The sequence below is a fragment of the Aythya marila genome (assembly GCF_965140915.1).
Source record: "Aythya marila genome assembly, chromosome: 5".
NCBI classification, from domain to species: Eukaryota; Metazoa; Chordata; class Aves; order Anseriformes; family Anatidae; genus Aythya; species Aythya marila.
This window is the reverse complement of record NC_139046.1, coordinates 19,146,317-19,159,638: the sequence shown is the minus strand read 5'-3', so window position 1 is coordinate 19,159,638 and position 13,322 is coordinate 19,146,317. Positions and strand designations below refer to the sequence as shown.

General features: G+C 46.8%; 1 protein-coding gene across 2 annotated transcripts in view; it reads right to left on the bottom strand.

The window, feature by feature from the left end:
• The window catches only part of EPS8L2 (EPS8 signaling adaptor L2), a 61,693-nt gene extending 60,345 nt beyond the window's left edge, over positions 1 to 1,348 (bottom strand). For both annotated transcript variants that reach the window (XM_082761528.1, XM_082761529.1), the window contains exon 1: positions 1,055 to 1,348. The gene's annotated coding sequence lies outside the window, so the exon portion shown is untranslated. The remainder of the gene's footprint in view (positions 1 to 1,054) is intronic.
• Between the last annotated feature and the right edge of the window lie 11,974 nt (positions 1,349 to 13,322).

Here is a 13,322-nt window from a genome sequence, read left to right as displayed (position 1 = left end):
GAGCCAGGAGCCCCACTGCATGTGGCAGTCTCAGGTAAAACCCCGCGTGGGTCTTCCCTTCGACTGTTGTGCATCTGCTGGGGGCTGAGCCTCTCTCTGTCATTACTTTAACCCAGAAAAAGTCCTTTTTTTTGGGACAGAGCCCACAGAAGCAGCTTGGCACTGTAGCACCTGGCCATGCAACCACCAAGAGATCTACCCCCAGTAGATCTACCCACACTTGCTTCATGTGGCAATTCAGAGCAGCCCAGCACCAGAAGTGTTACCCCCTCCACTGCCCTAATTGTGGCAGGGCAATCACTGTAATTTACTACTGTGTTGTCTCAGAGTTATTCTTCATATTTAAAAATAACGTCAGTCAAATCATTTGTCCCTGAACCTTGTCCTCAGTGGAGTTTGCACTGGCATTTTCCAGGCAAATAAGTGAAAGGGGAAGGAGAGCAGCTCTCAGACTCGGGAATAGGAATGAAAGCTCGCAGGTAGCTGGAGCTGTCATGCAAGGGGATGGGGTGGCTCTGAGTGAGCCTTCCCCTCATTTTGAAATAGGGTAATGAATCCTGCCAAGGTCACGGGCAGGGAGAGCTCATCGAAAGCAGCAGCCTGAGAGGAGCCCGGTGGGTAGTGGCAAAAATTCTCTCCACACACATCCCAAAGGGAGGAAACCCCAAGGTTTGCAAACAAACAGCTGCTCAAACCTACTGTCTCCGAGCTTCATTAGAAACGAAAAAAAGATCCTGTTCTGTGCAGGACGGACATTTTGCTGCCAAGAAAGTGCCACCTACTGGATCTAGCCTGCTGGGGACGTGCAAGAACGGGAAACAAACCCAGAAAAAAAGAATGCTAGAAAAATAACTTTTTTTTTTTTTTTTTTTTTTTTTCCTCACGTTGAAAAAAAAGGATATAAAAGTATACATTTACAGGTATCCCAGCCACAGCCCCCTCTGATCACGCCCCCTCCGAGACTTAATCAGCCAAACTTTTGAAGCGGATAAACTCAGGGAGGGGGGTGAGGGGGGGGGATGTAAAGTTTTAGGGTTTGAAAGGAGAGACTCACCGGTGCCGAGAAGCCTCTGGTGTCTCCTGCAGTCTCCTTGGCTCCTGTACGTCCTGTCCCACTTAGCTGTGCCCTCCTAGTGAAATCCTGCTGCCATTCTCCGGCAGCCCACCTCCCTGTGCCTCCCTGCGACACGCTCTGCCCACGAGCTGAGTGCCCCGGCCGAGAGGATGGAGGGGAGAGCAAGGCAGAGCCCACCCAGCGCCCCAGCCCGGGGGTCCCGCTGCCTCTGGCTTTGCTCTGCCCTTTCGTCCCCGTGCCACTCGCCCCAGTTGTCTGCGAGCAGGTGACAGAGGTTTCTTGGCAGAGGAGAGAGGAGGGGAGGGATGTGGAGGCAGCGAGAGGTGGAGCTGGACCCGGAGCAACAGGTTACTGTATAACCAGGAGCTGGTGGCCCCGGCGCAGCGCCTGCATCCCTGTGAGGTGCGGGGGCACCTGGGGCCTTCGCCCGCTCCTGGCCCAAGGGGAGCCAGAGCCGAGCCGTGTGCTGCCCGGGGGGGACGTGTAAAACTTCAGGTTTCTTCCGCCTGAGAACATTTCGTGCCCAAGCGGGAGGTAGAAGGCAGCGGGGGGGAGGTGGGTGATGAAGGAGTGTTTTGAGCTGGGTTTTCCATCGAGGGCGAGGGAGGGGACGCGCTGCCCTGAGCGCCTCGCGGGGGGAACAAGGCACCTTTTGTGCAACCTGGCGCCCTTCTCTGCAGCTCCGCCGCTTGTTTTCCTCCAGCTTCGCTCTTGCCTCTCCCTCTGCCCTGACATCTGCAGCAGGGAAAGATGCCGCGAGGTGGACAAAGAGGGCAAAAAGTTCTCTCCCCAGGTCCCCAATCCAGTGGGGGGGTGAGGAGCGGAGCCCCAGCCAGGGCACCGCATGGTGCTCTGTGCCCCTCAGGGTGGCACGGCCATAAAGCCCCTCATCTTGCCCCAGCTCCTGAGCTGGTGGGAGGTAGCAGGGCTCTGCCCCACATCTCTGCCCCACATTTCAGCCCCTGGCACTGGGCAGAGGCAAAACGCAGCTTTAGCAGAGGGTTATGGCAGGAAGGGGGCTGTGAGTACGTAAACCACCTTCCGGAGGACCGAGATGAGCAATTGCCGTGGCACAGGGGGGAGCTGAGGGCTTGCTGGCCTTTGGCACCAGGCAAGGCTTTGGTAGCAGCACCGTGCCACCCGAGCAGGAATTGCTCCTCGGCTGGAGGTGCTCATTGCGGGCTCTGCTCTGCTGACTGCTGCAGGCAGGACCCTGCCTTTATTCACACGCGTGTGCCCACAGGCTCTGGCGGAGATGAGATCTAAAAGGCCATTTTGGCCAATGTGCAGAGCATTCCCATGCTATTGCAGTGCTGTGTTGGACCTCCCCTGCAGCTGTACAAGCCGCATCATCCATACCAGCAGGAGCCAGGGCATTACCCCTTTTCGCCAGGTACCAGGAGAGGCACACTGAAAGTAAAAGCAGCTTCTGGCGATAAGGAACCAAGGTAGGACTCAAGCATTGCTCCTTGCATTGTGGCAAGTGCTCTTGCCATCCCTATGCATTACCCTCATGCTCTCTGAAAGGGTTTCTTTAGAAAATTTCCTCTCATTTTCCCTTGTTGCTCCTCTCTTGCTTGCCAAAAAACAGAGGGAAATTTTAAAGGATGGTAAGGCTGCTCCTGTGCTTCTGTTGCCAGAATACGTTGAGGATGTTTGGGCTGTGCTCTGGGGTCTGCCCTGCTGCCAGCTCTGTGCTGCTGAGTGTGTGGTTTGGGGCTCGGAGGGACGCTGCTCTCTGGGAAACAGTCTCTCATGTGGGTAGAGATTTCTCTCAAAAAGTACCTGGTTTCATCTGTCTGAAGACTTAGTTTTTAAACATTTTTTAAATTGATGGGATTAGCTCATGGGCTGAGGATCATTAAGCTGGAAAATACCAGCTGAGTTCATGGGTGTTACAGCAGTGGTAGTGTGTGATCCGTCTGGTTGGAGGATCTTGAAAAAATAGAGCTTGTTAAAAGATTTTATTAAAGTGGATGTGCTTTACAGACACCCCCTCCCCAGCCCAGTCCTCCAGTGTGTGTTGAGCCCATGGCACATAGATGATAGGCACCACCCGCCACTGGCCATAGGAAGCTGCAACTCCAGCAGAGACCAGAGAAATACGAAGACGCTTCCACCATGGGACACAAGCCTGGAGGAAGCTCAGCCTCCTCAACACAGTGCCTGTCAAGCTCCCCGTCGTGGTGGTTTCCTCAGTGCCAGCTGCACCACGGGGGCTCGTGCTCAGCTCTCTGCCTGGCCCACGGCCGAAGCCACGCAGCAGAAACGCCCCTGGTGAGTTATCGTGGGAGGAATGCTGCTGGGTGAGCCGGACGGGCAGGGGGAGAGCCAGCTCCCCAAAGGACAGCTTAGATTATCAGCAGCTCAGTTTTGGCAGGAGAATGACCTCTTCCGCTGCGGGGAAATGTGATCTGGTGCTGCTCAGCGTAACGCACCCACCCTGCGCCCCGTCATCCTCTTTGCCTCGGTGTCAGCGCGATCCTGGGAGCATCTCTGTGCATGCAAACACAGCCAGCCTTGGGAGAAACACCATTTGGAGACTGCCAGCCTGGAAGGGGAAGGGACATCGGTTCCAACAGCAGGAAAACATTGTGGGAACATGCTGGCAGGCCTTGCAGCTGAAAGGTTTTGTGCAAGAGAGCCTTACCGCTAAAATGCGTCAGCCGCCACCGGGGCGTTCCAGTGGGAGCACTGGGCTGGGCTCACTTTCCCGGGATGCAAACAGGTAGTTGGAAGGATATTGTTGGAGAAGCTATTTAATGTTTCAGGCACTAACTGCTTGTTATCTGGCAGTTTCGGCTCTGTTCATTATGAAAATAGGCACAGCGGGCTACCGTGAGGTGCCGTGCCCTGTAGGGAATCTCTAACTGCTGAGCAGAGGAGGGAACTTCTGGGCAGGAAAGAAAACCACAACTGAGCTCAATACGTCTTCCTTGCAACATCTGGTGCCGGTCAAAGTGGGGCAGAGGCACTAAGCCAGATGGGGAATTACCCTGATGCACACAGCAGTGCCTGCACACCAGCTTGCTTGGTTCCCACATGCAGAGCTGGATGAGCACACATCCTCAGCCTCTCTCCTTCTTCCACGGCTCGAAGATGTTCAAAACTGGGATGAAGGTGGCTGTCACCACGGGAATGCAGCACTTTGGTTGCATTTTGGTCTCTGTGTTGTTTCTGCCTGCTGTGGAACACGGAAGAGCTTCGGACCAGTAAAGCCCCATCTCTCAAAATATCTGAGCGTGAAATGCCAGGAGGCGGACTTGCTTCTCGGGATCAGCCTTTTAAATCAGGTTGGCGGCAGACACCCCTCTGATGGCTTGAGAACAAAGACTTCTTCCTTGCGGAGTAAACAACACCCAAACCCAGCTCCTCAAAATATGTGTTCCTCTAAATTTTTAATGCCATTTTCATCCAACTTGCTCATCCTGTTTCAGAAGGGCTGGGCCTCATAATTAAAAGCTCCAGCGATCTTATGTCTGGCAAATGTCATCAATGGCTTTACTATGCTGTGCCCTGGCTTCTCTAAGCAATGGGAACAGTTTGGAAAGGAAGTTGCTGGTTAAAGAAATGCTCTGAGGTCAGGGCCTAAATCACTTTGGTCTTTGTTGGTACAGCAGAGAGAGAAGCTGTCACGAAATCAGTCACCAGCATAAATGACAATTCCCATTCAAACCCTGGAAATACCCGAGGTGGAGGAGTTGTCTGAAGCTTCCTTCTCCTACATCCATCACAGAGTGAGGGGCTGACACCAGTGAAGTATCTCAGTATCTGAGCATCTAATCAGAAGTCTCTGGACAATTTTATCTTGGAATTGGATGAATGACGTGGAGCTGTCCTGCCCTTCTGAGGGTGCAGGTCCAGGTTGGCATCAGCTGACCCCCAGCAAGCACCAGTGGCCAGTCTGCAAGCCATCAGGCTCTGAAACAAGCCTAAAAATTGGTTTATCATTGTATACTTACCCACTGCTGCCTGTAAGTGAGCATTATCAGTCTCTGTTAATTCTCATTTTCCATCTAGCTGATGGTGTGAGGCCATTAGGGACCAGCAGGCTCATCACAGAGCGTGCTTTCTAAAGCTTGAGGAGGTGGCTGCTTTTCTCTTTGTGGTACAGCAGACTGTCCTGAACTTATATTATATACTGTGGGGTTAAACAGAAAGATGGCAGCCATCACCTCATTAACACCTTCACCAGAACAGCTGTTTCTGAGGGCTGCTTTCTGCACGAGATCCGTTTTTACAATGCAGAATCCAAAATGGTTGTAGGGCAGTAGCTGAGGTGGTGGTGATCTGGGGTGGGGACTCAGTTAAACATTTCAAGGTAGTAACAACTTCTGCTAACTTTACTAACATGTCATGTATCTGCCTACACTCTAGGTCTTTGCTACCTGTAGTTGTGCTAATATTTTGTGTTTTGTTTGTAGTAAGCAACATGAGATGGAAGGAAGGTAAAGTGCAGAGGCTGCAACTTGAAGTCAACATGTGTGACTCCATCTGCTGTACCACCTACATTCAGGTAAAAAAAAAAAAAAAACAACAAAAACATTCCACTTAGCAGAGTTTCCTTTAAAACCCGTCAGACTATTTCCAGACCTCTGTATAAGGTAGGTATAAATAGATACCAGGAAAATTTGTTCTTTTATTTGTACGCATACAGAAAGGGCTTTTGCTTGGAATGCATTCATCACTACCAGCGTAGATCCAGGTAGGTATGTTTGTCAATCTTCATAACGAGTATGCGATGAGTACATTCCATTATGCCAAGCAAATCTGGAAGAACAAATGGGTGGGTATTTCATTTGTGCAGATTAAGCCCAGAAACATTTGGTCATTCAGTTTACTGGCAGCTTCTTCACACTCAGTTCTGCTGCTTCACTGTCTTCACGGGTGCAACCTTCCTCCTGCTGAGCAGCAAAGGGTTGTTTGTGACACTGACTAGACCAGGATGAGGATCTGGCCCGAGGAGATTCACGCCAGCATGCAATGTTTTGGTTTTGACTACAGGGTGGTGTGACGTGGCCAGAAGCTGGTGTTACCTGGCCTTTGAACGGACTCCCACAGCTAAGACTGAAGGATGAAACTGGTTGCTTCTGCACCTTTGTTCCCTCCTGCCACCACTGGCAAGAAAGAAGCGATGTGGCTGAGGCTGTGCTGGGTCTATTCCACTGTACTTTCAGCCCTTGGCTAGTGTGAATTAGCACAGACCTCAAACACTCTTTCCCAGCGCAGGAGCATGGCCTAAATACAGCTGCAGTGGGATCAGAAGTTTGTTGCACACATCCAGTCTCGCCCAAGTCTCTCTTTGTGCAGCTTAGCTGTACCCTAAGATTTGAACAAAATGCTCTGCACTTCAAACACTTCTTAGATCTAACACATTATTTATTTGAATAAATAAATACAAAAATAAGAAATTCTGAATACAAAAACTGCTTGTACAAAAACCCCACAAACTGCCCAAGCTACATGTTATTGCATATTTTTGATAGAGAAAAAAAAAAATCTGAAATTGCACGCAGTTCTTCACTTAGTAAGAGGCTGGAATGCAGTACTTTCTGCAGAATCATGGATATAAACACATTTAATGCTAGACAGAAATACACCTGACAACATTCTGTTGGGCTTTCAAATAGGACACAAGGGTGTGTGAATGGTGAATGTTTATGTTCATCTTAGGTCCGTCCTATTTAAACAAACAAACCCTCACACTACTGCCTTTGGCCTCCACATCAGCAAGAACCAGCTGCCCAAACCTCAGCTCTCCAAGTATGAGCAAAACTCAATTCAACTCTCTCCCTCCCACTGGGATAAATCAGGCACTGCCCTACTAAAGTCAGGGAAATTACCGCTGGGGTCTGAAAACACAAATGAGAGCAGAAGATGTATAATAAAGCAAAATTGTGCCCTGAAACACGGAAGTGTATGTGGCAAGGCAGAAATGAGTCCAGGCTATGTTGGCCTGATTCACTTCTGTGTCACTTGGGTTGCATGTTGCTGCCATGCTGTGAAAGCTCATGCAATCTCAATGACACGTAGCTATATGATGCACTAGCTACTGTTCTGTGTTGGGAATGAGCATTTAGTATCGATTCCTGACGAACATCAGGCGTTTTTGCTGAATCATCTCTGGTGTTTGCCCATACATATGCTCATTAGTGAGATAGCGTAACACAGCTGCAATATTATCTTACGGTATCTCACCTACCATCTGGGGAGATCCCTGCCAAAGAAAAATAATTTAAACAGAAGAAAGCTTTACAGATTTTTTATATGCAAAAGAATCAAATCTTTGAAATGTAAAAAGCACTCTTTAAAGGAAGAAATGTGTTGCAAACCTGCTGTGCCACACAGCTCGGTTTTAGCCAACAAAGGCAGCAATAGCCAGGACCTGTAGTACTGACTCAAGCCCGTATGTGAAGAGAAGAATGGCGTTTATAATGACATCTGCTTTCAGCACATAAGTTTGCCATACCAGGAAGTACACAGACAGAATCACACTTCCAACTGTTATCACAAGACTGATCCCTAATGGAGCCTCTTCTTCTGTCAGGTTTCCCTTTGAACCTTGAAGGAAACAAAAAGCTGGTATGAATCTTTGATTTCTTATGGCAATGTCTCAAGCCCCAAGTTTGGAATTTTCCTGTTCAAAAAGGGCTCTATTTCTTAAAGTTCAGAGTATAAAGAAATACTGGCCTGAACGAAGGCACTGTCAGTACATCTAAGAACCAACCCAAACGCCAATGGACAATCAATTTCTTGCTGACTGAAGTTAAGCTAAATAAAGAGCAACCAGTTGACACGCAGAGTCAAGACACCAACCTTTTCTTACTACAATAATCAGTTCTGAAGCTGCAACTATTCTGATTGCTCAGTCTGACCCTCTTCTTGGTCTAGCACCAAATTTTCCCCCAGTGCCCCTCCAGCCCCACACCTAGTGTGACAACTTGGTGACTGTGGGACACACTTAAGGATATCCAATACTGATTTTAAAATCTTATGCAACAGAGAATCTTCTATATTCCCTAGTAATCTATTCCTATTGCAAATTACTATCATTATGAGGAAGCTGCACTTATTTTTTCTTGCATCTTATTTCTGAGCTCATCTTGGTAGACTTTAACTACATGAAACTTGAAATTTGTTTTTTTATTTATCCAACTGCTCCAAGCAAATATATGCAGAGTGCTTTAAGGCTAAAAATTCACCCCTACAGCAACTCATCAGAATTCAACAGAGACCCACCTTGTGTAAACGTCTTAGATATATCTAGCACAAATTTAAATATTACTATTTTAACACTTTAATTGTAAACCTTGCTTAAAAAAAAAAAAAAAAAAAAAAAGACTTCATGAAATTACAGCTCGCTCTGGTGAGTGGTCAGTAGGATTCCAAATGGGTCCTTTACGCTGTTCAGGCATAGTGAAAGGGAGATGTTGGAGTTGATATGTGTCTTTAGAAAGAGCAAAAGGAAAAGTTTTAGTCCCAGTAGGCTGTTCAGGGATATCCTTAGCATTACCTGCTCCACAAGGCTCCTTCCATTTGGCTACTTTCGTACATTGCTGGAGCAGTTGAAAGGAGCTGTATTGCCTCGGTGAATGGAAATCTCTGTTTCAACATGTTCACTCTCACAAGTCATGCTCACTTGTAAACAGCACAGCAGCATTCCTGCTGTCCCAGTTATACTGCTTTCTGACAACCCTGCTTTGTTTTCCAATGGCCTTATAGATCATGCATCATAGGAGAGAAAATTCTATTTGACCCTCTGGCCAAATATATTGATCAGTCAGATAAAGTTTAATGACATAAATGAACAAGTCCCCAAAAAACTGCTTGTCTGCTACATCAGCACATTCTGACACACACTCGGTTTCAGAATGATTAATGGTTAGAGACTACATTCCACTGAACAGGCACAGTGATAACATGACATACCCAAGTATAATCGGAGTGCTTCCAGAATGGCCATAATGAAAAGCAGGGTGAGATCAGGAGCCAAAAAATTGTCCGGATAACTGAAAACTTGACCTGTAAAATAGCACAGCATAAATAAGCCAGAAGAATATGGTGGGGATACCGACAAAACACACGCAACACATAACCATGCAGCCTAATTCTGGTTAGAAAGCATGCAACTTACTTTTATAAAATATCATGTCAAGAGTCGCCAAAAAGTAAAAGATGTAATAAAACCCATTTATATAAAGTAGAATCTGTAAAGGAACAGATGAGAGCTGATAACTGTAGTTAAGGATTTCTCATAGTAATGAGGTGGGATCCATTTCATAAAATAACCACTTCCTAAGTAACCTCAAAACATACTGCTGTGCCTTGTTATACTAAATGAATCAACTATGACTGGCATATTGGGTAGGTTTCAGAAAGTAACTTGAGATCACAAATGCCAGGAGCTAGGACAACAGCTTGCTGTTTCAGGCTTGGTTTTCGTTCCTTTTTTATTTTTTAATTTGGTTTGTAGTGGGTTATTTGTTAGCCTAAGGAAATGAGCTGTGTGTGTGCGTATGTACATTTCCCCAGACTTCTATACCTGGTAGTCAGCTCAAACCAAGCTGACAGACGGTTGGCAGACTCCAATGTATCAAATTCCTCTACGTTTTGAAAATAGGTGGCTCTGTGAAGCAGACAAGCCCTGTTACTGCCTGCACGATGGAAAGTCTGAGAGCTGAGCTCAGCCTTTGTTGTGTGCCTGAGAAAGGCCATAAGCTCAACTTTGAGATGTAGATTTGTACAATAGACTTCCTTAACTCGCTGCTCATAAAACAAACTGTTGTCTAGCATAAGGCGATAGTTAGCTCTAGTTATTTATATCCATGTGGATCCACTGCCAAGGTATTTGAGACCTCCCCAATCCTTAACACACCCTCGGAATGCCTCTGAAAGGCAGGGAACACAGCAAGCACTGAGGTACAAATAGGGAAGAGTTACTTACAGGCTCGGGACAGATCCATCTCACCTGCAGCCATCCTATGATAACCATCGGCAAGTTATGCCTCTGGTCTGAATTAATCACCCGGGCTCCCCCTGGAGACAGCCGAGATGAGCAACTTCATAACCAAGCAGCTCCTGATTGCAGTGGGATAAATTACCATCCCACCTCTCCCTCTGACTACAAAAGCATTTAAATGCCTGGGTTATACGAGATAACTAACAGATGCCTTCGAGAGCCCGCCCACTCACCCCCATGGTCAGTACAACTCCTATAGAGCAGGCACCACACACTGATGTAATCATTTTCTCCCAAGGCACAGCACCATGTTATTAATGTAATACATTAATACGGGAAGGACATCCTGGGGCTCACCACCACATGGAGAAGTTGGAATGTGGCTCAAGGAGTCTAGAAAGTCTGGCCATTCAGAGGTATTTCTGATAAGTAAATTGCACCAGATGCTTTTCTTAGTCTTAAATAATACTATGCAATTTATACAAGGAAGGCATCAGTGCAGGTTTCATTATTTCCAGCTGTCTTTCTATACTCAGAGCATTCTTTATCCCCTCCTCTCTCCCCAGCCCTTCTCAAATACCCTGAGACTGTCTAAGCAGGGATTTCATCCCAGGCATCCTTTACAGGAACGACCCATCCGGTTTTTGAAGGCAGCACCCACCCACACGCAGCAGATGTATTCCAGTTCCCAGAGAATCTCATCTTATTAAAATAGAACCAGGTTTTTGTGTTTTTCCAGTTGAAGGAGGGTGGAACAAAAAATTACTAGGTGGGTTCTAAGCATGGAAATCTCTGAAGAGAAGGGTGTCTCTTCTTAGGAGGTTACTTAGATCTTGGCAAGAGTAAAGGTTGGGAGAATTAATAAGAAAGAAGAGGAAGTACTACTGAAAGCTGCTTTTACTGCCTCTTGTCAGCTGTCTGTGAGGTGTGCTGCATGGGACTTGTGTCTGTGAACCCACAAATCCAATTTTTAGCCTTGCTTCTTAAGTCAGTGAGAAGTTATGTGATCAGAAAATGTGTCTGCCAGCCCTCTGTCAAGACTGTGGGATGGGCTAGAGGGGTTTGTGCAGGAATGGGACAAAATCTCAGCAAAAAGCCCCAGCTCCAAAAACCACCTTCCCGTGGAAGAAATGTTTTATCAGTTTAGCTTCATACGGATGGTGCTGATGATGGGAGACTTGCAGAATAACACTAAAATCACATTGTGCATATTTATTAGGCAGGAAGAGATGAAACTTTTGCCACTGATTTTCTTGAAGATTCCTGCATGTGAGGGATGAATGGTACAAAAAGGATACAATTGACGAAGTTCCTCCTTTCCGTTGAAAAGAAAAAAAAAGAAAAAAAAGAGCAGAAAATCAGTCTCAATATTTACCAAAAGCACTGCAGCAACATTCAAACCACTGATGTTACTAGCGAGGCTAAGCGTGCTTGTAGAAGTTTTTACCTCTCAGTTCACTGGAAGACCTTTTTTTTTTTTTTTTTTCTCAGCTCATGCAGTTCAGGTTCCAAAAGTAACTTTTTCAAATTCCTGAACTCTAAATTAATCAGGGGAAATCCCTGCTGTGAAAAGTCACTTTCACCAAGATACGCGGCTCTTTCAAGATGTAAAGGAGTACACAGAACTCGTTCATCCTGTCCATTCCCTGCAGATGACACTTCATCCCCTCTAACCATGCAGGAACAAGGGAAACATGCAAAGGAACCAGAACTTAACATTTGCTTTTAAATTGTGAGAGGTAGCACAGAACACAGGGCTCCCTCCTTCCTCTAAAATAACATCCTTCCAAGCCAGTTTGCTTCAAAAGCAACCATCCCATGTAAAAACCCTTGTGCTCTCATCACCCACAGACCCGACACAAAATACAAGTTAACAGATCCTTTTACTCTTTTCCATCCAAAACCTCAAACAAAATTCCCTTGCAACACGATGGCAACAACCTATTTAAATACTTCTTCAGTAACTCCTAACGCTCTCAGCCTGTTTCAGAGGCAATAAGAAAGGAAAAGTTACAATCCCTGCTTCAGGGAGAGCAAAACCTCCTGTGGAAGACATGCCACCTGTCTTCGCAAAGGCATCTCATCATCATCGTGTCAGCAGGACGCGCTCACCTCACCACCTCCATCCCTGGACTTTGTGAGGTTAATGTCCCCATCACCTCATAGCTTTATGCACTTGGGCCCAAATTAATCCCCACTAACTTTAGGCACCCAATTAAGCTATCCAATTTGGGAACACAGTGGAAATAGGCAAGCAATTTTAGGTGATTCATACTGTCTATGACTTGAAATGCCTTTGGGCATGCTGCATCTCTGCTCCGTTTTCTGTGAAGGGAGCAGAGGCTCCTACCAGACCGGTCCCTTCACTTGGCCAAAAAGCGTTTTGATAAATGCTTTCTTTCTTTTTGTGGATTGCAGTTAAAGGTTTTATTACGTCTTGTTTTGCCGTGACTAATGGCTAAATGTGTGCTCACATTTACATCCCAGAGAAGACCTCACATGAAAGCGATGCCTTGTATCAGGACCGTGCATTTCCTGCCTTGCTCAGGACTAAGGAGATGTCTCCACCTTCCAGTTATTCTCAGCTGTGAAGCGGCGTGTTAAGGTGAAACACCACAGCTACGTGTGCAGGCATGTTATCGTTCTACAAGAGGCGTCCAGAGATGGAGCTCTGCCTAAGGACCAGCAAACATAATCAACCACAAGGCGTACCAACGTATCATCACCCACTCATCAGCCCTGTGGGGTGCCAGGGGGGATAATTGCAGCAGTGTGGTTTTATCATATGGGCAACCTGAAACGTTTTGAATTCCCTAATGGCAGCTACCCCGCGTTTATTTGTACATTTTAAGATCTTTTTCCACAAGAGGGCACTGAGCACATTCTTGCATCTGCTCCACTCACAGGTTTGCAGGCACTGTGGTTTAGAATATGCTGCCTCCCCGTGAGGGGCGGAGGACATTTCACACAGGTCAAACACTGAAACCTCACAATGTGAAAGCGATACAGCGCTTTAGTAATAATTATTGAATACATAACTAAAATCATATATTCGAATTAAAACTGCGGGTTGCTAACCCCAATAACCCAAGACCACGTCGCTGCTAGGACTAATGAAGCCTGCATTGCTGCCGGGGCATTTTGAAATCGAACGTGAGAGTTCTGGCACCTGAGAAGAAGCAAAACAGGAACTTTAAAGCATTAACACGAAGCGCACAGACTTGCAGCAGCAACATGGGCATTCTGCATTCACAAGACCCTGAACAGTGCCTTCTGCTGCACGCGGGC